Genomic DNA, 11,365 nt, shown 5'->3' on the forward strand with positions numbered 1-11,365 from the left:
GAATGCGAAAATCATATCAACCAGTAACTGATAAAACACATTGTGATGAAACCAGTAACTGATAAAACACAACATCATGAATGCCAAAATCACATCAACCAGTAACTGATAAAACACATTGTGATGAAACAGTAGATAAAATACAAAAGAACATGCCATTCATGAATCATAACTGGTATAACACATTGTGATGAAACCGGTAATTGATAAAACACAACATCAAGAATGCCAAAAATCATATCAACCAGTAACTGATAAAACACATTGTGATGAAACCAGTAACTGATAAAACACAACATCAAGAATACCAAAATCACATCAACCAGTAAATGATAGAACACATTGTGATGAAACAGTAACTGAACCAGTAACTGATAAAACACATTATGGTGAAACCAGTAACTGATAAAACACAATGTGAACCAGTAACTAATAAAACACGACATCAAGAATGCCAAAAATCATATCAACCAGTAACTGATAAAACATATTGTAATGAACCCAGTAACTGATAAAACACAACGTGAAGAAATTATTAATGATTTGAACTTCGTAACTTAAAGTAACTGCCCTTTTGAAATCGTAATGATTTGAAATTGTCAAAGAGATATACGTTTCCATAAATATCTGGATAGTTAGTCTAGGATATATAATATTCCAAAATTAAATTAATAACCAAATTACCATCATGCCTGAAGGGGTATGGTCACAGATCTCGCACCAGCATGGCTGCGAGTGACCATTACCCTCATCAAGAACCCCCACCGGCAAGAACTTAGCTGTGTCCGTGCGGGCACGCGCGAACACAGCGGTCGAATCCAAACTGTCAAGTGATGAGAAGACTTACCTTGTGTATGAAAATGGGTGTACACATAGTGATGCGGCTTGGCACCGCATCCTATTAACATTTTCGTCACGACAAGGGATCTGGACAACAGCAACAGTCACCACAAGTGGCGATGCGGCCTAGCACCGCATCCCGCAGTCCTAGCCAGAGTGAGAACGCGGAAACAACGGCATTTACCGCAAGCAGCGATGCGGCGTGGCATCCTGCCCATGAGGCAAGTGGGACTGACACCACAGTGCAAGTGGCACCCATGACAGTCGCCTGTCAGCCACACATAAGCAACAGACTGACACCGCGGTAGGACGTGGCTTCGCCTCCACAACCATCAAGCCTGACACACCTGCATGAGGGCGGCGCATTGTCAGTCCAACCACTCAATTACCCTCCTTCACTCATCGGCTATAAATACCCATCCCAAACCAGGTTTGAGGTATCTCTTCTCAACTCTCTCACTACTACTACTATCACACACTTTGCTTCACAAGCAAATTACTGATTCTCACGCCGGAGAGTGGTAACAAGGAGCACCCCCACCCCATCCTCCTTGTTACGAGTCACGGTTTGTTTTCCTTGTGCAGGAGATAGACCAGCGGACGATCCAGCCACCGATCCTCGGAAAGAAGGGATTAACCCTACTTGACGAGACCAGTGAATTAACCTCCCTTGGTTAACAACTGTTTCATCATTGGCGCCCACCGCTACTCTTAGCACTTTCTTCACATCTCTTTCTTTCTTGAGATCATGTCTGATCGTCAAAACAATGCTACCGGGGAAAGCCTAAACCCCACAAACCCAGGGCTTGTGGGGACTGCTCTCCCAGCCCAACACGTTGGCCACATCGGCACATCCACACAAGGGGGCGCTCCCCCCACATTCGCACCAGATTTTTCACAATATGCTTCTATGATACCTCCAGGCATGGACCTCCATGCCTGGTATTACCAACAACAAACTATGCTGGCCGCAACCTATAATAGAGCTTGCGCAAAAGCCCAAATTCCCGGCGGTACCACCTCCGCACCAAACACACCTGTGCCTCGTATCTTGCAATACGAGGGCAGGGCCCCCACACACCCAACCTCCTGAAGTAGACGCGAAGACCGCGGGTCCTCCTACTGTAGCGTCTGCACGCTCGAAGAGGACAACTCCACATATGGGTCCCGCCATAGGGGCCCAATACACAGCCGCCTAGGCCCCCATGGCGAAAATAGGCGATAGTCAACAACCCACCGCGGCTCCGGCATCCATAGCCGCCTGGGACCACAACCCCACAACGAGAGGTATGACCGCACCGACCCAGACGATCGTACATATTGCGGGGAATCCCACTCGGCTAACAGCCGACCAGGAGGATACAATTACGTTCCTCCCACTGAACCCCACACTACATACCTCCGCGCTGCTAAGCGCAACTAAACCCAGCCCTACAGGCCAAGATCCGCGGCCGAAAACTCCAAATTTATACCGGAGATCGCCCACGCCGAAGTCACAACGACTAAACTCCCACTTACGATTGGGAAATACAGTGGTTCGTCCGACCCGGACGACCACATGAACATTTTTACCGGCTCTGGGTGCATGGGCAAGTGGGACGAGGCCACATGGTGCCATTTCTTCCCCCAGACCCTCACTGGATTGGCGAGGGCTTGGTTCGATTCTTTGCCAGTTGGATCACTAGCTTCATTTGAACAACTGCAAGCAAAACTTCTTGCACATTTCAGCCAGCAGAGACGTCACAAGCGCGATTCAATGGACGTCATAAACATCTGGCGTGGAGACAACGAAAGCCTAGAGTCGTTTGTCATCCGCTACAATAAAGAGTGCCTAGAGATCGGCGGGATAGCAGATCAAATGGCATGCAACCATTTCATCCGAGCCGTCAAGAATGATGAAATGGTCATAACCATCTCAGGCAAGGAGGGCTTGCCAGAAAAATGGGACGACGTCATGGCCGCGGTCAAGACCTACGCCCAAACTTAGCGGTCTCTCAAACCGCACACTGCCAAGGCACAGCCCCAGGCGGAAGGTCAATCCTCTCGCCAAGACACCAAGTGCAACAACAAGCGCAACTGGAACATGTGGAATCGCGGAAACGATTCCAAACCGTACGTCCCACGCAGTCACCAGCCCGACGCAAGGGCGACGATTAATGCCCAACGCGACAACCGGGCATCTAAGAAGGAGTCTTGGGACCGTAATTCGACCGAGATCAACCAATCGCCAAGAGATGTCCTCCTTACGGACACACAATTCTTGCGACCGGCCCAACCAATGAAGTCCAAAAAGAACCAAGATCTCACTCTCTACTGTGAGTATCACAAGGACACGGGCCACTCAACCAACAACTGCATCAGTCTCCGGTTGGAGATTGAGCGAGCCCTGAAAGAGGGGAAGCTGCAACATTTGTTGACAGCTGCGCAGAAGCAAACCAAGCGCATCACCCCCAGGACGAGGGCACCTCCACAGGAAAAAAGACCATGTATGTGGCCTCAACCCACATGATCAATGGAGGCCGTGGAAAGCTGCGCAAGCCGGCAAGAAGAGGGGACAATGACTGGAAAGATGAACAAGTCATTTTTCCCAAAGTCCTAGGCGGTCTGCGCAACAGGCGCGTCGTCGTCATTACAGGCTACCTAGCTCATTACTGTACGTAGCGGTTGTTCATCGACCCGGGCAGTACTTCTGACATTATATATGAGCAGTGCTTCAACCAGTTTAATAAGGAAGATAAAGATCGGTTGCAGCCGGTAGATTACCCTTTGGCCGGATTCGCGGGGGAAACCGTATTCCCCCTGGGTTAGATCACTTTCCCCGTGCGCCTTACCAACGGTAGGCACACGCGAACGGAGGAGGTAAACTTCATGGTTTTACCCCAAACCTCCCGATACGACGTACTTCTCGGGCGGGAATCACAGGGGCGATTTCAACATGATTACATCCGTCCTCCACTCTGCCATCGGTTTCCCAACCAAGACGGGGGTTGTGATAATCTATGCCCGCAGAGAGGTTATGTCTACGGACGAACTATGTCCGACCAAGACGGCAAGGCTCACCCCAACACCCAACCACAGAAATGGGTACTTAACGCAAGATACCCCGAACAGACGGTCACGTTGGGTCATGCCTTGTCCAACAACACCAGAGCGCGCCTGAAGCAACTACTCTTCAGGAATCAAGATATCTTCGCATGGACACCTACCAACATGACATGGGTGCCATGCGAAATCGTGCAACATTTCTTGAATACCCTGCCAGGTATTAAGCCGGTGATCCAAGGCCAACGCCACCTTGGATCCATACAAAACGAGGCGATGTACGAGCAAGTCAAAGAACTGCTCTCAGCAGGCATCCTGCGAGAAGTAAAATACCAGACTTAGTTATCCAACCCAGTCATGGTAGAAAAACCAACCGGGGGCTGGCACATGTGCGTCGACTATAAAGATCTCAACAAAGCATGCCCCAAAGATTGCTAAGCACTTCGCGAGATCGACGAGAAAGTCGATAACCTCGCCCCGTTTCGATGGAAGTGTTTCCTCGATTGTTATAAAGGCTATCACCAAGTGCAGATGGAAATCGAAGATGAAGATAAAATGGCATTCCGCACACCTACCAGGAATTACTGTTACACAAAAATGTCGTTTAGGTTGCGCAACGCGGGCGCAACTTATCAAAAGTTAATGAACGACACTTTTGGTGATCAAATCAGCAAACGTGTCGAAATCTACATGGACGACCTAGTCGTCATGAGCATGGAAGAGGATACCATGCTCAACGATATCGAAAGAGCATTCCAAACTCTGCGTAGCGTCAATATGAAGCTCAATCCAAGGAAATGCTCGTTTGGAATGGAAGAAGGCAAATTCCTTGGATTCATCATCACCAAAGATGGATTCAAGGTGAACCCGAGTTCCGGCGATCGAGCGCATGCCATCGCCTTCCACAATGAAGGAAATGCAGCGACTCTCCGGTCGGCTAGCCGCGCTAAACAGATTTTTAGCCAATCACGCAGCTAAATCTTATCCTTTCATCAGTACTCTGCAGAATTGCTTAAAGAAGGAACAATTCCAATGGACCGCAGAAGCTGAAAATGCTTTCTGGGAGATGAAAGAGTGTTTGATCTAACTCCCAACTCTAACCGCACCACGCAAGAAAGAACCACTCATCTTGTACCTATACGCCGTAGACAACGCGGTGGGCGCGGTACTCATAGTTGAGCAAGATGGAGTTCAAACATCGATCTACTATGTCAGCAAAATGCTCAATGACCCAGAGACAAGATACTCCATCATGGAGAAGTTGGTACTCGCACTACTGCACGTATCGAGACGGTTACGACGTTAATTTGCAGATCACGTCATCACCGTGTTAACCAACTACAGGATCGGGCCGATCCACTCCAAGCCCAAAATCTCTGTGAGACTAGCAAAATGGGCCATTGAGCTGGGCGCGCGCACGTTGATCTATAAACCGCGCCCAGCGATCAAAGGCCAAGTTCTAGCTGATTTTGTCGCCGAAGTACCGGAAAATCGCATCCAAGAATGCGAAGACGAACAAAACCCTACACCGCCACCATCCTCATCGGATACCTGGGCACTATACACCGATAGTGCATCCAACGAGGATGGTGCAGGTGCAGGTCTGCGACTCTTCAGCCCTGATGGCCAAGAACTCACCTATGCAATCCGCCTCGATCTCAAAAGCACAAACAATGAGGTAGATTATGAGGCTCTACTGGCAGGGCTGCGTCTGGCAGTCAAGCTCGGAGTCCAACATTTGGAAGCACACGTCGACTCATTACTAGTTGCAGGGCAAGTGCACGGTGACTATGCCGCAAAAGGGGATATCATGATCCTCTATCTCGAACAAGCCAGGCAGCTGAAATCAAATTTCACGTCCTTCAATATCCGTCATATCAACAGGAGTGAAAACAAACCCACGGATGCGCTCTCAAAACTCGCATCCACCAGCTTCCAACATCTGGCAAAGGAGATACGCATTGAGATTCTGCAAAATCCCTTAGTGCCCCTACGCCAAGTCAACGTCATCAAGTACGGTACAACATCCTGGATAACACCAATTATTGCATACTTGCAATCAGGTGTTACTCCCAAGAGTTAAGCAGAAGCACGCAAGCTACAATACAAAGCGTTCCATTATCAGATGGGAGACGGTATTTTATACCGCAAATCATACCTGGGGCCACTCCTACGATGCGTTGACCCCCAAGATGCCACATATCTGATCAGAGAGATACATGAAGGAATATGTGGCATACACGCGGGCCCGCGCATGGTAGTGGCCAAAATCATAAATGCTGGGTACTACTGGCCCGGCATGCACCTGGATGCGGTCAAAGTTTTGCGCAAGTGTTTCAATTGTCAGTGACATGCTCCAAAAACCTTGCGCCCCAAGAACAATCTGATCCCCGTCACCACTGCATGGCCTTTCCAAAAATGGGCAATTGATGTGGTGGGACCTTTCCAGACGCACCAGGTGCGGTGAAATTTATCATAGTGGCTGTAGACTATTTCACCAAATGGGTAGAAGCAAAACCGCTTGCCTCTACCACCACTATGATAACAAGGAAGTTTATCTGGGAACATATCATCTGCCGTTTTGGTCTACCAATGTGCGTCGTGACCGACAACGGCACCAACTTTGCCGCTGAAGACTTCTAAAACTGACTAAAGGAACTAAACATTGAACATGTCTTCTCCTCAGTGGCGCATCCGCAGGGGAATGGCCAAGTGGAGAGCATCAATAAAAGTTTAGTCGAAGGCATAAAGGCACGGTTGGGAACAGCCAGCCACGACTGGGTCGATGAACTCCCAAGTTGTCACACCCCAACCGATGGCGGAAACATCGGGGTGTGGCACTGAGCGAAACAGATTGTCCAGAAGTTTCCATAACAACTACAATTACCAATTATTTAAATCAACACGTCCCATACCATGTTATAAAAGATAACGTAATTATTACAGACAAATCTAGTCAAATAGTTCTGTTCCGACAACTCAGGTTTCAATAGTACAGACAACTATTTGTTGGTTTCTAGGACTCTTTCCTAGCCTTGATTTCCAAGCAAATAGACACCTTAAGCACCTGTCACATACGTTAAAATAAAAGCCAATACACATAGTGTAAAGGCGACCATACAAGTTTGATAATAGCATATAGAGTTCGAAATAGTTTACGCATAACCAGCACGTACACTGAGTAAAACGAAGCATGTTAGTTATCGACATGAACCTATCGTTACCAATGACTGCGGGTTGACTGCCCAACGCAGATCGTAATACATGATCACCACTATAATCCATGCAAATAATTGTCCTTAACAACCCCCGCGTGAGCGGGTGCTGAGTCCAAACTATAGTACTATCGCGTTAAGGCACGTAGACAACATTCCATGTGTAAACATAACAAACAAGCATTCATTAAGTCACGTATAACATGCGGTAACGGTTAGCGTTTAAAGTATTGCGTATTATGTTCGATGTGATTTAGAATAAGTAACGTATGTAACACCCAAAAGTGCGTAAAGCAAAAAGGGATCGAGTATACTCACAGCGATTGATGGATTGAAGGGAGCGCTAGAGAGTAGGGTTAGCCTGATTATGACAATAACATAATGATAAGCGGCGCGTAAAACGATACAAGGTGTATGTGGGTAGGACAACAGTTCGATCGGACGGTAGTCCGCTCGGATGGCCGTTCGTTTGGTTGGTAGTCTGCTCGGATGGGCATCCGGCCGGGTGACCTTTCGAGTGGATTGTTTCTTCCTTTGGGAAGGATGTGTTTGTGTATGATGGTTTGACTTTTTGGAGTTTTTGTTGTAGCATTTGAAAACATTGAAGTATCTCTACCTTTCAGGCTGGTCGATCGAACGGTCATTCGATCGGATAGCAACCCCTTTGGCTAGGCACTTCAGTGAGAACAAGTTCGTAGTAGGTTGTCACTCGATCGAACGATCGTTCGATCGGGTGGCATCCCTTGTACATTGAACATGTTGAAAATTGTTTAAGTGTGGAAGTTTAAATGTCTTGTAGTACGAACAGAAGTTCGATCGGATGGTAGTCCGATCAGACAGCAATTCGTTCAACACTTAGACTTCATAGATTGGCCACAAATGGTTAAGTGTGGGACCCAAGGTGCAAGTCGTTCGGTTGACCGGTCGTTCGGGTGGCTGTTCGTTCGGACAGCAGTCCGATCGGACGGCACCTCGTCCTGGTCGTCCTGTTCGTCTTACACTTGGTTGTTTTGATTGTTTGTCGTTTTATCGAGATGTGTTGATAACGTGCTAACCAACACAAACCTCATCAATACTTGGTTCTCCTGATTGGACAGGCATCACCCAAACCCGATCAGTTGACTGTTCGAGACGATGTTCCATGTTTAACCCGAAATCGGTAACCTCGTGGATAGAATTCAGATCTTGAGCCAATGCAACCACTAGAATGAGTAGTAAGTTGGTACAAGCCCTGATTCTATCGGTTTTGAGTGTATTGAGTGTAAAAGAGTTGAAAGAAAGTTGGTAAAACCATCTTTCAATCCTTTTGATTGTGAATATGTTTAGATCTATGAAAGATCTTTGTTTATTTATGTGGAAATCGGTTAGATTCAAGTTATTCTTGGTGGAATGAGGCCAAAACATGAAGTTCTTCAAGAACACATGATGACGTCATCCTAGAACACCTTGAATCTTGATGATTTCACGGTTAAAAGTTAAGATTCAAAAGATAGAAAGGTGCAAGAGTGCGTGTAGATTAAGGAAGTACAAGATTTAGGACGAGATCTTACCGGAATTGAGAGAAATCGAAGAAAAGGTGGGGAGCACGAGCTGGTCGGACGTCACTTGCCAAAAGTGTGACACCTATGTCACTGTGGCCGTCAAACAAATGCCAAACCAATGAAATTTTGTGTTTCATACTTGGGATTTGTGAAAATATGTATATCATTTGCACATATCAATTCTTGTTCGATTTCGGGCTTTAAATCGCTTTCTGGAATGTTATACGTGATCTGATGCGTAAATATAGCCAGTTTAATGCAACAAACACTCCGGAATAGTGACATAGGCTTAACATATCTTAAATAACCTTTACATAACTTAGAAATAAGTTTTGGATGGTTTGGTATGCCGAAATCAAGTTTATTCGCTTACAAGGACTAAATTCGACAAACTGCGAAAGTATGCCGATTTGTACTGTAATGAACAAATCCGGAACTTGAACATAAGTTAAACACACCTTAAATATCCTTTACATAGCTTAGAAATAGGCTTTGAGGGGTTCGGTGTGCTAAAATAAACTTTATGCTCATTCAGGGACTAAAAGCGTCAAAAAGTGCACAAGTTTGCATTTTCGCGCATATCTTACGTTCTGAATATATCCGGACTTCCAAAAATTTATGTAATCATTAAAATATTATATTTTAGTGATTGGCATGATAAAATTCCATTCGTCGCTCAATTTGGATCGTTTTTGCGTTCGTTACGACTTCCGCCGTAATTAACCGAACAACGCAACCGTACGACCAAACGAACCGACATCCGAGATGTTTTTGAGCATGTTTTGAGTTCCCAATACTTTAACTTCATTTTAGAGCCTTGAAATGAGGTTAACGGGGCTTAAACGTGTCAAAAATGGGCCGAAATGCATGTTTTGCAAGTGCAGGGACCTGTTTTGACATTTCTGCCAAACTTTCCTCAGGCGGGGCGCGTAAGACTTCTTTGAGTCTTATGCGGGGTGCGTGAGAGTGCCAGCAACCAGAAAATTCATTTTTAGCAATCTGTTGCTAATTCAGGGGCTGTTTATGCAATTTTCTTGTGTGGTGAGCAAGTTTAAGTGATCCCCAAGGCTTCTAATCAGCTTCTAACACTTGTAGGGCTATGATCTAATGCTTGTTGGCCACACAAACACATGGGTTAATCTTGTTAATCCACAACAAGTATAAATAGCCCGACATATTCACTCATTCCTTGCTCATTCCATCACTTCTCTTCTCTACATCTGACTTGGGAGCTCTCTGAAGCATTTGGGACTTTGTCTTCTTTGTTGAAAAGATAGCAAGGACCTTAAGTGAGCCTTCTTTCATTCTTTTATTGCTTTCTAGTTTAAAAAGTCAAACAGTGTTTGACTTTCAGTTTGACCAGCCTTTGGTCAACGCAAAGTTCGGTTGAACTTTGCAACGTGATTGTAATCACGTTGGTTATAATCCTTAGTGATTATACCCGCTGATTACCACGTTAACTAGTTGTAGTGTCGAGTCAAAGTTTCGGTCAAAATGCGTTTTAGCACGCATTTTGCAACGGAACTACTTTAGGGTATCAAAACACTTTGTTTTGATACCAAATCAGTAGGTTAAACATGTTTTGACATGTTTAACTCGACACTATTAGTTTAGTGCTTGTTTAGGGTCGTAAGGTAAGCGGTCTAAACAACCGCTTAGACTTTCGAACCCGACCTGTATGGTCGATCTTTAGGATCCGACCGAGCTTAGTTAGTGATCAGAGTTGCATAGGGAATAACCACTGAGGTTATACCTTATGATCACATAGGATTGGTTAGTCGTATGCTAGTTAGCTTGTATGCCCATAGGAAATGACCATAATGCCCTTTTGAAGCTAAACTTCGTATTTTGACCATGTGAACATATTTTTGACATATAATCTGATTTAGTAACATGTTTAGGGATAATTGGGCATGTAAGACTTGACATAGCACATAGTTAACCATCCGAACATAGTTTTACGCAAACGACGCATTATAGTGGCTTATACTACCATAATGGGTCGAAACGGGTCAAAAGCACTTAGGTAGACTTCCAAATCAGAATGTTGGGTCTATTAAATCATACCATATGAGTTTAATTACTCGTTTGATTTATAGAACCTCATTCTATCCTATCTCCCGATTTAGGTCCGGTTATTTACATAGTTACCTATATAGGGTGCCGTTTGATTCCCTGATCCCTCTAGCTTTGCTTGGATGTTGTTCAAGACTTCTAAGCACCCTCAGGTGAGTACATAGTCCCCTCTTTTACTGTTTTCAAACTGTTTTGGGGTGGAACACATGTGCCTACTTGATACTTTCATGTTTCCCATGTTTTTATATCATATACTTACTATGTTCAATAGTACAGTATTAGTACATGATTTCATTATGTTTTGCTATGTATGTTCACTTAACATGCTAGCACATTGATTTCCGTATATTACATTTTGTCGCATATGCTCAGCCAGCATATGGACACATTGTTTTACATTTTGAACCGTAGTAACCGTATGATCCTGTGACCTGTTGTAACCATTTGATCCTATGAACCGTTTGTGATCACTTGACTATGTGAACCGTTTGTAACCGTTTGATTATGTGAACCGTTTGTGATTACTTGACTATGTGAACCGTTTGTAACCGTTGATTGACATGAACCATTTAAAATCTGTTTGAACCGTTGGGTTAGGGAAGTGATTAGGTAACGGGGCGGGTGTAATGTGTTAAAAGCATGGTGGATACG

This window comes from Helianthus annuus, chromosome 6 (assembly GCF_002127325.2).
Source record: "Helianthus annuus cultivar XRQ/B chromosome 6, HanXRQr2.0-SUNRISE, whole genome shotgun sequence".
Taxonomy (NCBI): Eukaryota; Viridiplantae; Streptophyta; class Magnoliopsida; order Asterales; family Asteraceae; genus Helianthus; species Helianthus annuus.